This window comes from Molothrus aeneus, chromosome 14, assembly GCF_037042795.1.
Source record: "Molothrus aeneus isolate 106 chromosome 14, BPBGC_Maene_1.0, whole genome shotgun sequence".
Lineage (NCBI taxonomy): Eukaryota > Metazoa > Chordata > Aves > Passeriformes > Icteridae > Molothrus > Molothrus aeneus.
This window is the reverse complement of record NC_089659.1, coordinates 64,036-80,329: the sequence shown is the minus strand read 5'-3', so window position 1 is coordinate 80,329 and position 16,294 is coordinate 64,036. Positions and strand designations below refer to the sequence as shown.

At 51.1% G+C, this 16,294-nt stretch overlaps 1 long non-coding RNA gene across 1 annotated transcript; it reads left to right on the top strand.

Moving 5' to 3' along the window:
• The first annotated feature begins 4,574 nt into the window (after positions 1 to 4,574).
• LOC136562722 (uncharacterized) lies at positions 4,575 to 13,365 on the top strand. Its single transcript, XR_010784549.1, has 3 exons — positions 4,575 to 5,526; positions 7,907 to 7,980; positions 11,356 to 13,365. It is a non-coding gene; the product is annotated as an uncharacterized lncRNA (long non-coding RNA).
• Positions 13,366 to 16,294: the final 2,929 nt, after the last annotated feature.

The window sequence follows — 16,294 nt, the reverse complement described above, 5'->3', positions numbered from 1 at the left end:
GGGACTGACTGAACCCTGCCTTTGAATATCTTTGTAGGACCTCCTCAGGTTTTTTTTTTTTGTTTGTTTGTTTGGAGTTTTTGTTGTTGTTTTTGTTTGTTTGTTTTTTAGTTAACCTCCTAGGACTGAATTATTTTCCCAGAGTCTGCAACCTGTTTGATCTTAAACTAGAGAGGATTTGGAGAGTCCATGTCCGGACTTATGTTCCCTCCAAATCGCCCTTTGATCCTCTGACGCAGGGAAGAACTCTGGGTTACTTGGCATTCCATCCAAGTAGAGCCAGAACCTGGCCAGAGCTCGAACTCTACTTGATGGATACCTCTTAACATTTTTGCTTAGCTGTTTTTCCCCCCCGTCCTTCTCTGTGCCAGCCGCTCCTTTAGTTCGGTCACTGATGTCTTTCACGACCCTGGTGTGGTCTGCCATCGGGCTGCTTGATGATTCGTTGTGGCCTTTAGGAAGCCGGGTATACGGGCCGTGGGGGCGTCTGAGGATTCAGTCCTGCAAAACAAACTTTACAAATTTCATTAGTTTTTGCCCTGAAGGTATGGTTTTATCAACTTAAGCGGGCACCATTTGATTTTACTATTTTTCTTGACGGCTGTGTACCCTCGCCCTGTGAGTACCAGTCTCCAACCCTGTACTGAAGGAGGAACTGGTTGACGGTTGGGGCTGTTAGGTCAAAACCCAGCACTTTGAGAAGCAAGTGTTCCGTTCTTAGCAGCTGCTTCTTTGTGTAGGTATCATCTGTTATATAGACAAATTCATACTGATGATGCAGTTGGGCACTTCATTTTTTCTACATGAAGTGATGGTGTTTTCAAAGCCAGAAAAGTGACTGATAACAGCAGCACCCTGGTCACCGGGCCACTGCTGCTGCTGCCCGTTCTCTGTCAGCACCCCCAGCATGGCCCGGCCACCGCTGCTGTGGAGGGCGGCGGGGCAGGACTCCCGCCGCCCCGCACGGCTCTTCTCTCCGGTGCGATGCATTGCCCCAACGTCGGTACCGCGCTGCCCGGCTCCGCTCGCCACCAGCCCACAGAAGGGTCCGGCCACCCCCCGCCGCCCAGGCTGCCCGCCGGCCCTGCGTAGGCGCGGCCCCTGGAGGCGGCGGCTGTTGGCCGCGGCTGGTTGGGAGGCCGGCGGCTCAATCCCCGGCGCGCTGCCCCGCCAGCCCCGCCGGCCACGGGTCGCCATGGTGACACCCCCCCCCTCTGGGGCTCGTCACCCTGCGGCGTGTAAGGCGGAGGCCTCGCCCAGGCTCCCTTGGACTCTGAGTCAATGGCGGTGCCTCGCACCTCCGAGTCAATGGCGGCGCCCCGCGCTTCCCAGCTAACGGTGGCGCCCCGCGGCCCCCAGTTAATGGCGGGGCTCCGCGCCTCTGAGCTAACGACCGCACTCTCCGCCACCGAACTAACGGCCGCACCCCGCGCCTCTGAACCAACGGCCGCACCCCGCGCCTCTGAACCAATGGCCGTGCTCTGTGCCTCTGAGTTAACGGCCGCGTTCCGTGATTCCTTTAGCAGCCCGTCCCAAAATGACAGCTTTTTCCCGGTAGATGGGGTGCCTGGGCTCGGGAGCTGTGAAGAGCGCTCCCGCGGCTGCGAATTCCCACACTCAGCGGACCCACGATCGTCCGCACCCTGCCAGGGACCCTCCCACAAGCAGTCCTGGGTGGCCTTCCACTTTCCCTGCTCCCGCTGGACTGGCTGAGCCTTTTTCAGTGCCCTCATGACCCTGCCCCATGATTTTAGACTCCGCCCTGAGCCTGAGGACATAGCCTCCTCCGCTAGGGCCCCAGTACAATTATCCCATACTTCTGGGCGGAAGATATCCTCCGGGTGCCTGATCACCCCAGCGCGCAGGAGCCTCGACACTGCGAGGACAAAATCTCCCAGCTCACAATCTATGCCCCAATCTCTGTGAATTTTAAAAATGACCTTAGCAAGGGGCTCCATCTTCTCCACCGCTGGCTATCGACGCAAGACTTCCTCCTTCACCAGGTCCTGGCGCGAGACTTCCTCCTTCGCTGCCCCGGCATGAGCTTTCCTCCTTCATCGGTCCTAGGTGCGAGCCTTCCTCCTTCGGCGCTCCTGGCGCGAGCCCTCCTCCTTCGCCGAATGCCAGTGGGAGACCCTTCCCTCTTGCCAGTCCTCTGGGAGCATCCTCCCTGCTGGAGACAGTCCTGCTGCTCCGGCCGCCGTCCACTTGCCCAGGCGATTCCCGCTTCCCGGGTTGTTCCCGGGTTTCGGCACCACTTGTTGCCGCCGCTTGGGGCGTGGCATCCCGGGTCGAGGATGGTTCAGTGGCGGCGCCTCTGCCACATGGGCCAAGCACATGCATACACCAATGTGGTGGACAGTAACTGGCGTTTATTAACGGTTAGACAGGGTCTTTTATAACAGGGGGTAACGGTCAGTAACAGTAAAAGGGGAGGTGTTCTGCGTGACCTCACAATATCTCAAGACCTCACGATATTTCCCCATTTTAATTTGAAATTGGGTAGAAATATTAATTTTGTGTAGTGGTTTTGGTTCGCTGTTTTGAGATTTTGTTAATTTTGAGATTTTTTAGGTAATATATTGTTATAGATACATATTATAATATTGGCTCTTTGCAAATATTAAAATGAATATGTGTTATGTTGGAAAGTTATGCTGTATTAATCTCCTTTAAGTAGTGCTGTATTAATCTCTTTTAAATAGTGTGGTAAGTATAGTTCTTAGGCTATAGCATAATATTAAAATAGAAACTGTGTGATGTAAGATACTTTTTGTAGCTAGCTCAAGGAATGGAAAAGATAATCAAGAAATTCTTCGCATTATTCTATCTGGATAGAGATAACAGCAAACAGACACCAAGATTCCAGGAGAACAATTATTGTTTCTTTATCGGGAAAGCTCAGACTTTGAGGAACCAAGAAGACTGGTTTACAAGACAGGGGGAGGAAGCTAAAATTAAGCAGAAATGCCCTTGTGTGAAAGGAATGTTTGAATCATGTATGAGATACATGAACATGCAATAGGCTATTGCTTTAGGGGGTAATCCTTTGTTAGCGGGGTGTGCTTTGTGGCAGAGTGCCAGGCACCCAGACGTCCATAATTCTTTGCTTTTGATTGTTTCTTATTGTCCTAATTTTTATTACTATTTTCATTACTATTAAACTTCTAAAATTTTAACAGAAGTGAATGGCATTTTTCGCACATAATAAAGAGTGTGGTGGGTTTGTAGTTGGTTAATTACTAATGTCATGAGTAGAAAAAGCTGCCCAGTTTTTAAAAAATGTTGCAGAGTTAACAAGTTGAGCCAGTTGCTGCCAGGGTGGAGTTCTAACTGTTTGTTACTGTAATCACCTGTTTTTGTTAACTAACTGTCACTGATGGTCAAGGATTCCCCCTTTTTGTTGAGTGACACCCTGCTGCTTCCTGGAGGATGACACGCAGACAGTGAAGGGGAAGGGACATCGAGTCGACATGCAAATGACATCGGGTCCAGCATGCAATGGGAGGGACCCCTCACCAAACCTAGCCAAAAACCCCTAAAACAATGAGTCAACACAAAATTGATGAATCAAAGCAATGTCTAGATGTGAGGAACAGAATCTGGTAGCCACCAAGACCTTTTTACCCCTCACCCTAACCTAAAAAAATTTCGGCTGGACTGAGAAGCAAGGGAATTTCCCAATGCCCTTGTGAGGATGGAACCCCCAGCTCTGCCCACAGACTAGTGGACAAAGCTGCACTTTTCCTCCTCAGAGTCACTCCTGGGAGTGGTGGCAGCATGAGCGTGGACCCATTGGTTTCCCCCCACCCAAGCTGATCATTTTTAATAAAGGATTAAAAAGATGAAAAGTCTCCTGCCTTTATTTCAACTAGTGTATCCATTTTTTGTTGTGAAATAGGATTAGGAGAAAGGTAAAGTAGCTTTGAAATTTTAAAAGGGTATAAAGAAAAAATTATTAATAGTAATTTAAAGAAAGAGTAATAAGAATGAGACTAAAATTTTTAGAATACTTTTTGTATATTTGTAACTTTCTTTTTTACTGATAATGTAGAGTAGTAAAATTTAAAATTTTAGTTAATTATTTTTAGAATATTTTTTTTTTAGTTTACTTTGGGAGAGAAGACTCTTTTGCTAATATTATGGAGACCTCTGTAAGAAAAAAATAGGGATTTTGTGGGTTTTTTATGAATAGTAACCACCTGAGAAAATTTGTAGTTGTGAAGTTTTTTTTATTTTTTATAAGTGTTTTTAATAGTTCTGTTTATGGGTTATGTTAACTTATGGGGTATTGTTTTAAAGATGAGTTGTTTAAAGGTAAAAGTTTACATTATTTATTTTAAAAATTAATTTTATTTTTGGGAATAGAGTTTTTTTTTTTCTTGAGTGTATAGGATTTTTTGTTTGTTTAATTTCTTATAGGATTATAGTTATTTTAATATTTGTTTATTTTTTTATGGAGGCTTTTGTTTGATATTAAATTGAATTTTTTTTTAATGGTTTTTATGTGTTATAGGGAATAAGAGTTTTTTTAATAGTTGTTATAAGAGGATTTTAGTTTCAAGATTAGGGTGTCTTTTTATTTATTGTCCAGGTACTGGACAATATTAAGATATCAAGATTAAGGTGTGTTGTGGTTTGTGTTTGGTTTGTTCCGTTCTCCCCTCTCCTAGCTTGGCAAGTTGGTCTGGCTCAAACCCCCAGTTATGTCAGTCACGGTTTTCCCCTCCTTCTTTTCCCTCATTATCCCTTATTTGTCCTTGTATCCCCTCCCCAGGCCTTCTGCCAGTCACCGGCACTCCACCCCAAGTTCCAGAATCTTCCAGCTAGGGTGTCGAGTGATTGGCTGGTAGGCCTGGGCTCCTCCCCTGACCTATCCCCATTGATCCACACCACCCATCAGTCTTCAATGTATGCAAATTTTCGTTCTATGATTGGTTTCTTGTGTACCCACCCCTTCCCTGTAAAACCCGGTCCCCGGAGGGGCTCGGGGCTCCTCCTCCGCTCGCCACCTTTGGGTGGCCACCCTGCACTTCCCCTACCCTGGATTAAACCAAGTTAATTCACCCAGCAGAGGAGGGCCGTCTCTTTTCTTCACTCCTGCGGCGTGGTTGCTTCAATATCGGTGACTGTTTCCTCTCGCCCCACCCACGGTCGGCACATGCCACTGGCTTCGTGCCAGGGGAGTGCCGGTGTAACTGAAGGTGGCTGGACTCTCTAAATCCCTTCAGCCGGGCCCCCCTTAAAAACAGCCACAGCTTCAGTTGCTGGCGCCCACGTGGGGCCCCTCTGCATCGATTGCCTGCTCCTGGTCGGCCGGATTCGGGACCAGTAGAGCCTGGACTTACAATCTTCGCAAGGACCCTACGGATTTTGGACTCCGTCCTTTGGACGCAGCAGCACCCCGAGGTGAGCAGGCCCTCTGAGGCAGCGCTCCCCGGGGACCGGACGGGACCTCGAGCACCCCGAGCCGTCCGGCCGCAGGACCCGCTTCGCCGCGCTTTCCTTTGATCGCCCACCGGACACGTGAGTGTTTCGCCGCTCTCCCTGTCGTCCTCCCCAGTCCCCAGGGTGTTCTGCCGCCCTCCCTTGATTTTACAGGCAGGGGCCGGTGGGTGGTCACCTTTTAGTTTTCGTTTTTCCTTTTGCGTGGCAGATTGGGCTCGAAGTTCGTGGCAGTAGACATCTGACTTCGTGGGAAGTCTTTTAGAGCCATGGGTGCTAGGCTGTCTACTGCCCAAAAGAGACTCAAAACCCAAGTTGAGGGAATCCTTGTTGGGGGGGGAATTGTTTTTGAAAAACCTGTTGTTGAAAAATTAATAAAATGGGTCTCTTCTGAGTTCCCGGAGGTTTCGCCTGACCTGATCAAAAATCCTGCCTTTTGGTGGAGGGTCAAAACTCGACTCTCGGAGTTGATCAGGCCAGGCGACGCTTCCCTCATACAATTGGCCAGGCTTGTTGCCCAAATTAGAAAAATATTAAAAGAAGAAGGGAGCTCAGAACAGGCCACAGTTCGAGTTAAACGTTGCCCCAGTTCGGTTTCGCACCCCAGTTCGGTTTCCTCACCCTCTGTCCCGAATACCCCTTCCCGTATGCCCAAACTTAAAACCGGGATTCTGAAGGGGGCACCCCCCCAGACCAGCCAGGCGCAGGGCGTTCCATCATCCCCTGGCCCTCTCCAGAATACCCGGTCCCCCCGCCCCGAGAGTTCTGGCCAAACTCTCGGGGGCTCCTCGACTTGTCCTGCCTCCCCTGCTCCTGTCCCCAAACCCCAGAGTTATGTACCCCAGTTCGTTGAATCCCCAGTTTGCCCCGGGTCGCCTCTGGTTTCACAAGATGGCCGCGGCGCGGCCCAAAATGGAGGCGACTGCATGGTCGAGATGGCGGGAAAACCCCCATTCTCATCCCAGAATCCTTTTCTTCCAAGTTCCAACCCCTTCCTGCCTCTCGGCCACTCTCCTTTCCCCGCCCCTTCCCTCCCGACCTCCCCCCAGCTCCACCCTCTATCTGACCCCTCCCATCTCGTTTCCCCGCCTCCCTTTCCCATGATAGCTCCTCCCATCGTTCCTCCCACAATCCCGCCCCTTTCCCCGCCCACCGCTTGCCACTGTGCCCCGCCTCCGGGGAGGGCCCCTCGTCATCGGGCCACCCAGTCTCCCGCCACACCCCCTCCTCCCCTTCTTCCGGTTCCCACGCCCCTCCCTCCGGTTCCCACGGTTCGGGGTCCGGGGGGGGGGCGGGGGGGGGGAGGTCGAGGGCCGGGAACCGGAGCCGGCCATTGTACCATCGGCGGCTCCGGTTGTTTACCAGCCAGAAGCGGGTGGGGGAGTGCGTCGCCAATGGGTCCCATTGAGTCATTCACAAATTAAGGAACTGGTCAAAGCCCAAAAGGAGTACGGCCGGGAGAGTGAATACTTCCGGGGAGTGTTGGAAGCGACACTCTCCGAAGCAGAAATCACCCCCTTCGATGTCCGGCGGCTTTTCAATTGCCTGCTGAATCCATCCGAGCGGGTAATGTGGGAAGCCGCCTGGAGGAGGGGGGTGACTGAAGCCCTCCCGAGCCTGTGGAGTCAACCCCAATCGGGAGTTGACTTCACGGGTCGCCCTTTGGCCATCGACCAGCTCCTGGGGACCGGGGACTGGGAAGATGGGTACTCCCAGGCGAGTACCCTTCCCCGGGAGGCTCTTAAAGTGTCGGCAGCTGCCGCAGAAAAAGCCTTTTTGTTGCTGCCGGGGGGCGCGCCCCCAACTGCCTTTTCTAGAATCTTTCAGGGTCCAGACGAGACCTTCCTTGACTTCGTGGAGAAGTTGAGGAAGGCCATTGAACATCAGGTGTCGGACGAAGGAGCTAGAAGCACTATCTTGCGGGAGGTGGCGTCCTCAAATGCCAACCAGGCATGCAGGGATGCCATCCTCAGCCTGCCCCTCCACCCGGCACCGCAGATGGCCGATATGTTGGAAGTGTGCGCGCGCAAGGTCCCGCTTTTGACCACCAGGGACAGCGATAAGAGGAGGACTCAACCTCCCCGGGTCGCCGCGGCAGAAGAGCCCTCCACCGAGCAGGGTGTTGCAGCAGCTGTTTCGTCGAAGTCCTCCGCACCCTGCCATTTGTGTGGGAGGACTGGACATTGGATGCCGGACTGCCCCCTACGGGCAGAATTTTACAAATTCAAAAGGGAGCAGGGACAGTTGGGGGTCAACCCCCCAAAAAACTGAAATCGGAGCGCAGTGCCCCCCTGCGCGCTGACAAAAATCAGGCGGGCCATTTATCATCATCGCGTAGGGGGAAGGGAGATCAGGGACCGCCGCCAACTAAATGTGACCAATACTTACCGGACTTGACTTCTGTTTTACCAATTCAAACAAGACCTGTGCTAACGACCGCTTCTGCTTTTGCACCCTATAGGTTGCGGCTCTCGGAGGCTCTCCACCTGAGGACCTCCGACTTTCAACTCGTTGCTGTCGACCCGGAGTGCCCAGGTAACTGGGGACGGATTCGCTGCAAGTATGTTGTGGTCGGTGATACTAAGCACACACCACCGACGGTGAACATTATCCCGGGCCTCTTACCATCGGACCCAGGGGTGTTCGTCGTCGGCCTGCACTGTGTCCAGCCCCCCATCTTTTTGCCTAAGGGGCAGATTGTAGCTCAGGCAATCCCAGTGCCTGAAATAACCTGGGATTTACATCAAACACCAGGAAACTCCACGCCAACCATCGCTTGGGCCCAGGTTTTGGGGCACGAAAGACCTCGCCTCGACTGTTATATTACAAAAGGGGGGGAAGGCAAACAACTAAAAGGCCTGTTGGACACTGGGGCAGATGTCACGGTCATTCCTTCTCGGGAGTGGCTGTTGCATTGGGAGTTACAAACTGCGCCTGGACACGTCCGTGGTGTTGGGGGTTTACAATTGGCCAGACAATCTAAGAGCATCGTGCAAATCACGGGGCCGGATGGGCAATTGGCTTCTATACGCCCATTCGTTTTGGATTATACGGAGCCCCTGTGGGGGAGAGACCTCTTAGCCCAGTGGGGAGCCCGAATTGACCTTCCAGCAGCTCCCCAGGTTTTTCGGGCGGCGGTCACTGATGAGCGCCCTACCTGGAAGCTCAATTGGAAATCAGATAAGCCAGTCCAGGTAGTGCAGTGGCCGCTTAATAAACAGAAATTGGCGGCGCTCAAGGAGCTCGTTGAGGAGCAACTACTTAAGGGCAATATCGTGGAGACCACGTCGCCGTGGAATTCTCCCGTGTTTGTCATCAAAAAGCCCAATAAGGACAAGTGGCGGCTTCTCCACGACCTCCGCCAGATCAACAACATTATAGAAGATATGGGGCCTCTCCAACCAGGGATGCCCTCCCCAACGATGCTCCCACAAAATTGGGAATTGGCTGTGATTGATATAAAGGATTGCTTTTTTCAAATTCCCCTCCACCCAGACGATGCCCCGCGTTTTGCGTTCACGGTTCCTTCCATCAACCGTGAGTCCCCAAGCAAGCGCTACCATTGGCGGGTTCTCCCGCAAGGCATGAAGTGCAGCCCAGTGATCTGCCAATGGTACGTCGCTTCCTTGCTGTCCCCAATACGTGCAGTGGTAAACGATGCCATCATTTACCATTACATGGATGACATCCTGGTGTGTGCCCCGACCGCTGACATACTTGGCCACGCCCTTGACCTGACAGTCGATGCGCTGGTTGCTGCAGGGTTCAAGCTCCAGCAGGAAAAAATTCAAAGGGTGCCGCCTTGGAAGTATCTGGGTCTGGAGATTACTAAGAGGACCATTGTTCCTCAGAAATTGGCTATCATAACAACTATTAAAACTTTGGCGGATGTCCACCAGCTGTGTGGATCTTTGAATTGGGTAAGACCTTGGCTGGGCATACCAACAGAAGACCTGGCCCCCCTTTTCAATTTATTGAAAGGGGGAGAGGAGCTAAGTTCTCCCAGGACCCTTACCCCAGAGGCAAGGGTTGCACTGGAGAAAATCCAGAGACTCATTTCGGCTAGGCAGGCCCACCGTTGTCATCCGGGCCTGCCATTTAAATTCATTATTTGCGGCAAACTACCACACCTCCACGGGGTGATTTTTCAGTGGGACAACACCGTTAAAGGCAGGGACCGAGGCTCGAGTGACCCCCTCTTAATCATAGAGTGGGTGTTCCTCAGCCACCATCGGTCCAAGAGAATGACACAGCCCGCTGAACTGGTGGCAGAGTTGATCCGGAAAGCTAGGCTGAGGATCAGAGAGCTGGCAGGCGTTGGTCTTGCGTGCATACACATTCCTCTTAAATTAAATTCGGGCCACCTAAAACAAAAGGTAATTGACAGCCTCCTGCAAACGAATACATCTTTGCAGTTCGCTCTGGACAGCTACCCCGGCCAAATTAGTGTTGATCGGCCGGCCCACAAATTATTCAATCAGGAATTTGTGTTATCTACGAAATCGATCCAGAGTAGAACCCCTCTAAAGGCAATGACCATTTTTACTGACACGTCCGGAAGATCCCACAAGTCAGTCATGACTTGGAGGAATCCCCAAACTCGGGAGTGGGAGTCCGATGTCACCGAGGTTGAAGGTTCACCTCAAATTGCCGAGTTGGACGCAGTCGTCAGAGCCTTTGAGAGGTTCCCTGGACCTTTCAATTTGGTAACAGATTCGGCTTATGTAGTGGGAGTAGTATCCAGAGCTGAAAATGCTGTGTTGCAGGAGGTGTCAAACCCGACACTGTATAACTTGCTCTCCAAATTAGTTCAATTGGTCTCCCACCGAGAGCAACCCTTTTATGTCATGCACGTCAGATCACACACCGATTTGCCGGGGTTCATAGCGGAGGGCAACCGGCGTGCCGATGCCCTTGCTGCCCCTGTTCAAGCGGCCCCGCTCCCTGATATCTTCAGTCAAGCCAAGATCAGCCACCAGTTGTTCCATCAGAATGCGCCTGGCCTGGTTCGGCAGTTCCATCTGACGCGCGAACAGGCCAAGGCCATTGTGGCTACATGTCCTCACTGCCAGTCCCACCAGCTCCCTTCTGTCCCTCTCGGAGCTAACCCCCGTGGTTTGTCCAGCTGCGAGGTGTGGCAGATGGACGTAACCCATTATCCATCATTCGGCCGCTTTAAGTTTGTACATGTCTCGGTGGATACTTTCTCTAGTGCTGTCTTTGCCTCTGCCCACACAGGTGAGAGGGCTGTGGATTGCAGGAAGCATATGCTTCAGGCATTCGCGGTCCTGGGCATCCCTAAGGTAATCAAAACAGATAACGGCCCAGCTTACAAATCCAAGGAACTGCGGAGCTTCCTGCAGCAATGGGGAATAGAACACAAGACCGGCATCCCCTATTCCCCGACAGGCCAAGCCGTGGTGGAGAGGACCCACCAGAGCCTTAAAAGGGTTTTGGAGCAACAGCATTCAGCAGTGAAGGTGGAGTCCCCTCACATCCGTCTCGCACGGGCGTTGTATGCTATCAACTTTCTAAATTGCTCCTTTGAAAATCTCAACCCGCCCATAGTGCGACACTTCGGGAAGCATGAGGAGCTGCGACCTAGGGCCAGGCCCCCGGTCCTCATTAAGGATCCGGAGACCTGGAAAACGGAAGGGCCATTTGATCTCGTGACCTGGGGTAGGGGATACGCTTGCGTGTCCACTCCCTCAGGTCCGAGATGGATTCCATCAAAGTGGGTCAAGCCCTTCCGCCCTAAGCGGGGTGCAAGACCAGAACCGGTCCCACAGGTAGCAGAGGCGTGTTGGCGGCGGAAACGGAGGAACTGGTGGGCGAGCCACCATTGACCACGGTCCTGACCCCCCCCCCTCAAGCCAGACCTTCTTAATTTATATTTCTGTTTCTCTTTAGTTGATCTCCCGCCTGCATGGACCCGATGCCATAGTTCGGTCCGTTTTATATTTTGTTTTAGTTATATTCGTAATTGTCATCGCCTGCTCCCTATTGTGGGGATTGGTTAAGAGACTTCTGCTGAATGCCTCAGCGGCCAACATAAACCATCTGGAGCTTTCAGATATCGAGGAGGACCCTGCCTCGACTTCAGACTCTGAAAGCGTGAGCGGTGGAAGCCTGGACTTTAAAACAGCACAAGAGACAACTGCCGCCTGATTATAAGGGACTGTTTGTTTTCTCCCTTCCTTTTCTTTTTAAAACAAAAAAGGGGGAGATGTTGTGGTTTGTGTTTGGTTTGTTCCGTTCTCCCCTCTGCTAGCTTGGCAAGTTGGTCTGGCTCAAACCCCCAGTTATGTCAGTCACGGTTTTCCCCTCCTTCTTTTCCCTCATTATCCCTTATTTGTCCTTGTATCCCCTCCCCAGGCCTTCTGCCAGTCACCGGCACTCCACCCCAAGTTCCAGAATCTTCCAGCTAGGGTGTCGAGTGATTGGCTGGTAGGCCTGGGCTCCTCCCCTGACCTATCCCCATTGATCCACACCACCCATCAGTCTTCAATGTATGCAAATTTTCGTTCTATGATTGGTTTCTTGTGTACCCACCCCCTTCCCTGTAAAACCCGGTCCCCGGAGGGGCTCGGGGCTCCTCCTCCGCTCACCACCTTTGGGTGGCCACCCTGCACTTCCCCTACCCTGGATTAAACCAAGTTAATTCACCCAGCAGAGGAGGGCCGTCTCTTTTCTTCACTCCTGCGGCGTGGTTGCTTTAATATTGGTGACTGTTTCCTCTTGCCCCACCCACGGTCGGCACATGCCTCTGGCTTCGTGCCAGGGGAGTGCCGGTGTAACTGAAGGTGGCTGGTCTCCCTAAATCCCTTCAGCCGGGCCCCCCTTAAAAACAGCCACAGCTTCAAAGGTGTCTATTTATTTATTGTCCAGGTACCTCCTGGAGCTGAGCCCTGGCTGCCCCACAGCCTCAGCCCTGGCCCGCACCTCCCCACGAGCCCCAAGACATGCTCACAGTCCCGCACTTCCATGCCTGGTCCTGCCACTTCCCACCATAAAGAAACACCACTTCATCCTGACTTCCTTATTTTCCCTGTCCTAAAAGCTGGGGATACAAAGAACCTGCAGCTGAATCAGCTGGGAAATTTTAATGATAAATGCCTTCTGCTACTACTTGCCTTAACCATATTCCCCCACATTCCGCTTCAACCAATTGTTTCCCAACATACCAGCACTGTCTGTCCCCTGTTGCCGAGACCCCTTCTCAACTCTCTTTATTGCTCCTTGGGCATGGATTGTCTTTAATTACCTCTGGGAGAAGGTGCAAACTATCTCAACATTCTTCCTAGGGATTCTTCAGAGATCTTTCTGGATCATCATCCCTTTTTCCAGGACCCATTGCTGGCTTTACCTATGCAACCCTCTGTGGGTGCCCTCTCAGGTTTACTCTCCAAAAATCCCACTCATTGGTGACATTTTCAGTGATCCTTCCATGTGGACTCTTCATGGACTGTTGTAGTGCGTTTTTATATTTTGTAATACTTTGAAGTAGTTTTGTTTTGTATTCCCATATTTTTCCCAAATGGTTTATCCCAGACTGTATTCCCCTCCCTTTACCTGTGTTATCCCTCTCCCAGGATGAGATCATCCCCAAACCCCCGCCCTGGCTCTCTGTCAATCACTCAGCATCCCATCCCTCCATCCAGAAGTTTCGGTCCAAGTCGTCGAGTGATTAGCCAGAGGCTAGGGGTCAGCCCCCCAAGCCTTGCCCCATACGCTGTCCAATATGTCTATCCCCCAATACCCATCCCTTAGAGTTACTTATTGGTTGGTAAAATGTTATCTACTTTTGGTTTCCACCTCCCTTTAAATGTGACCTTGGCACATCTCCCGGGGCTCTCGGCAGGAGGCCCCTGAGGTGCAGGAGCTCCTTTGGGATCCTAATAAAGCCTTGGATTAACCCCTGCTAAGAGTCAGCCCTTTCTCTTCCACCGATGTCTCTGGTGTCTCTTGTGCTGCAAAGGCGCCCAGCCCAGGTGCCCTCAGCACACTCAGGGCACAGAGAGTGTCTCCCCGCTGTCGGCCGTGTTGGGGCTGCTCCCCCCGGTGTCTGCCGACTCGGGACTGGCCCAGGGTTCCTGAGAGGCTCGCAGAGATACAGAGACAATGGACCCTCTAGTCCACTACTTGCCTGTCTCGAGTGGACACTATTGGGTACTTGTCGCGGTCAGGGAATCTTGGACGCTCAATATGAGTGTTTAGCAAGCTTCATTTATTGAAGAGAGCATCAGACTTTTATGCACAACAAGTAATAAGCTCATACATATTCTGCAAGCTAAGCAATCTATTGGCTATACTACAAGATCAGCTCTTCCTCATACCTTAGGGGTTACCTCTTTCTTTTCTCATGTCTCTCTCACTACTTGTTATTGTACCACAGCTATGCTCAAGGACACAGTGTTTTGCAGGTGCAGGGACCCAGATTAGCTGCATCCTCCCTATTCTTGGTCCAGAATGTGGCCCGTCACGTAGCCATTCTTCCACAATTCCCCTGTTTTCTTTTTGCACAAGCAATGTTTGATTAAATGCAGCAGATATCATCCTTTGCACCATATTTTGTAAGCATATGCAAAAGCAAGGCAAAACTAATACTACCAACAAAGCTATAATGCCTACTATAATGCCAGCCTTAACAATAGAGCGTAGCCATGATCCCAGGCCTAAAGATTTGAGCCATCCATCAATATCAAAGCCCTATTCTACCTGTAGGTTTCCGGTTAACCTCTGCAACTCAGAGAGCTGGGAGTGGATGGACTGCGAATGGTGAGAAAGGTTCATGCAACACATGCCTTCAAATTCTTCACAACCATGGCCTTGTGCAAGCAAAAGAAAATCAATTGCAGCTCTATTTTGAAGCGTTGCATTGCAAATAGAATCAACATCATCAAAAGGCTAGAAAGCGCCACAGAAGTGGCATTGGTTTGCTTCGCAATCCAGCATCCCAACTTATTTAGGGTGGCATGGGTGCCTGCTGCTGCCACCCCTGGAGCCAGAAAGGATGCCGCAATCATGGCCCCTGGGGACCAAAATTTTTTGGTGACCAACATCATCTTTGCAGTTAGCAGTAAATGCATGGGCCATTCTTTTACTTCGACGATGGTGGTAGCTCATGTTTAGTATCATGGAAGTGTTGAGTATAAGTAGAGACAGCTGTCCAATTGTACATGGCCCCCCTCGCAGCATAGATGGGATACCAGGCCAGGTGTGGTCTCCACATATTAAAATGTAACCTGCTGGCAATTGAATGGGGTAATTTGATGAGATTGATACTTTCTTTGTGGTATAATTGCACCAGGCTGTTGCATTTCGGTAGACAGCCATGCTGGAGGTTACAATAGTGGAATGGTTCTTGGCTGGCATCCGGCTTATATGGTTAAAATTGAGGCATGCATCTGCCATCACTGAGCCTAACAGTTCCAATTCTTGGGGTTCCTGCAATGCTATGGAAAAATGGGAAACCCATTGGTCCCAGTTATCTACACCTGCCCTAGCATCATTGGTCCTGCAGGTGGGTGTACTTGAAGGGCATGGCCAAGGATCCGCTGGTAGCCCAACCAAGCAGGTTGTAAATGGATTACCTGGAGAAGACAAGGACAAACAAATGGCCTCTTGATTTATCAGGTTTGCGAGAGTGACCCAAATATTGGTCTTAGGTTGAGTTGGGGCCATACGGGGAATTCCTAGCCCTCCTCCTCCTGTTGTGCCTTCTACGTGGCTCGTTGTCTCTACTAGGAGGAGGGAGAATACTAAGGCGATGACATAGCTCTTCCATCTGCCTTGGCTGAACCATCCAATGTCCTGGCAGGTCAACATGTTTACCACAGATTTCCTGCAGGATGCTTGTCTTTGTTTGGCTCTTAATTCTGCTAACTTGCCACTGTACTTCCCACTTTAACCTAGCAATCTCCCTTTGCTCCCAACTCTCATATAGGGATAACCCCTGGATTCCAGGTAATCCGGTTTTCTCCTGTAATGCAGCAAGTACTGTTTTCCTTCTCCACTCACGATCACACTCAACACACCACAATCCTGTCAGCACACTCTGACGCACCCAGAGATCTCTTTCACAGCCACCACAGAAAATCTTTATCCAAGGGCAAAAACGCTTGTCCCCACAGCTTGTACAAATAGCGTACGCAAGGCCACAAGGTGCTAGAATAGGCAAGGTAGCAATCAGCTGTGCCAGCTGGTCAAGAGTCCTCCAGTTGAGTAATCGAGGGTCAATCAGCTGTCTCGCTGGCCAGAGAAGTGGGTCGATTGCCAGGTGGAGGCGGAGCAACCACCTCTTCTCCTCATTGGCTGCTGGATCCAGGATGGCCGATGGCAAGTTTGGTCCACTGGCTCGGGACCCAGATGTTGCCTGTTGGGGTAAGCACACAAAGGTAATCCCTGCCCACAAAGACCACTTCTGCAGGCCCGTTCCACTGTCCTGTCTTGGGGTCTCTGTAAAAGACCCACATGGATGGTTGTTTGTGCTTTTCTGTAGGGCCAACTTGATTCCTAATTAGAGGAGGTTCTTGGTGGTCGCCAAACACACACAAATGATTCATTACAAACAGGGTCTTATTAACCCTTTCGCGTGGGTGCACTATGCTCTGGAATTTCTCAAGATACCTCTTCACAGTTCCATTAGCTTGTTCCACTATTGCCTGACCTGTAGGGGAATGATTTATGCCAGTTACGTGCGTTATATCCCATGTTTGCATGAATTGCACAACTGTCTTGCTTTTGTAGGCAGGCCCATTGTCAGTTTGATACAACGAGGCACCCCTATAACAGCGAAGCAACTTGTAAGGTGCCGTTTTACGTCCCTTGACTTTTCACCAGGCTGAGG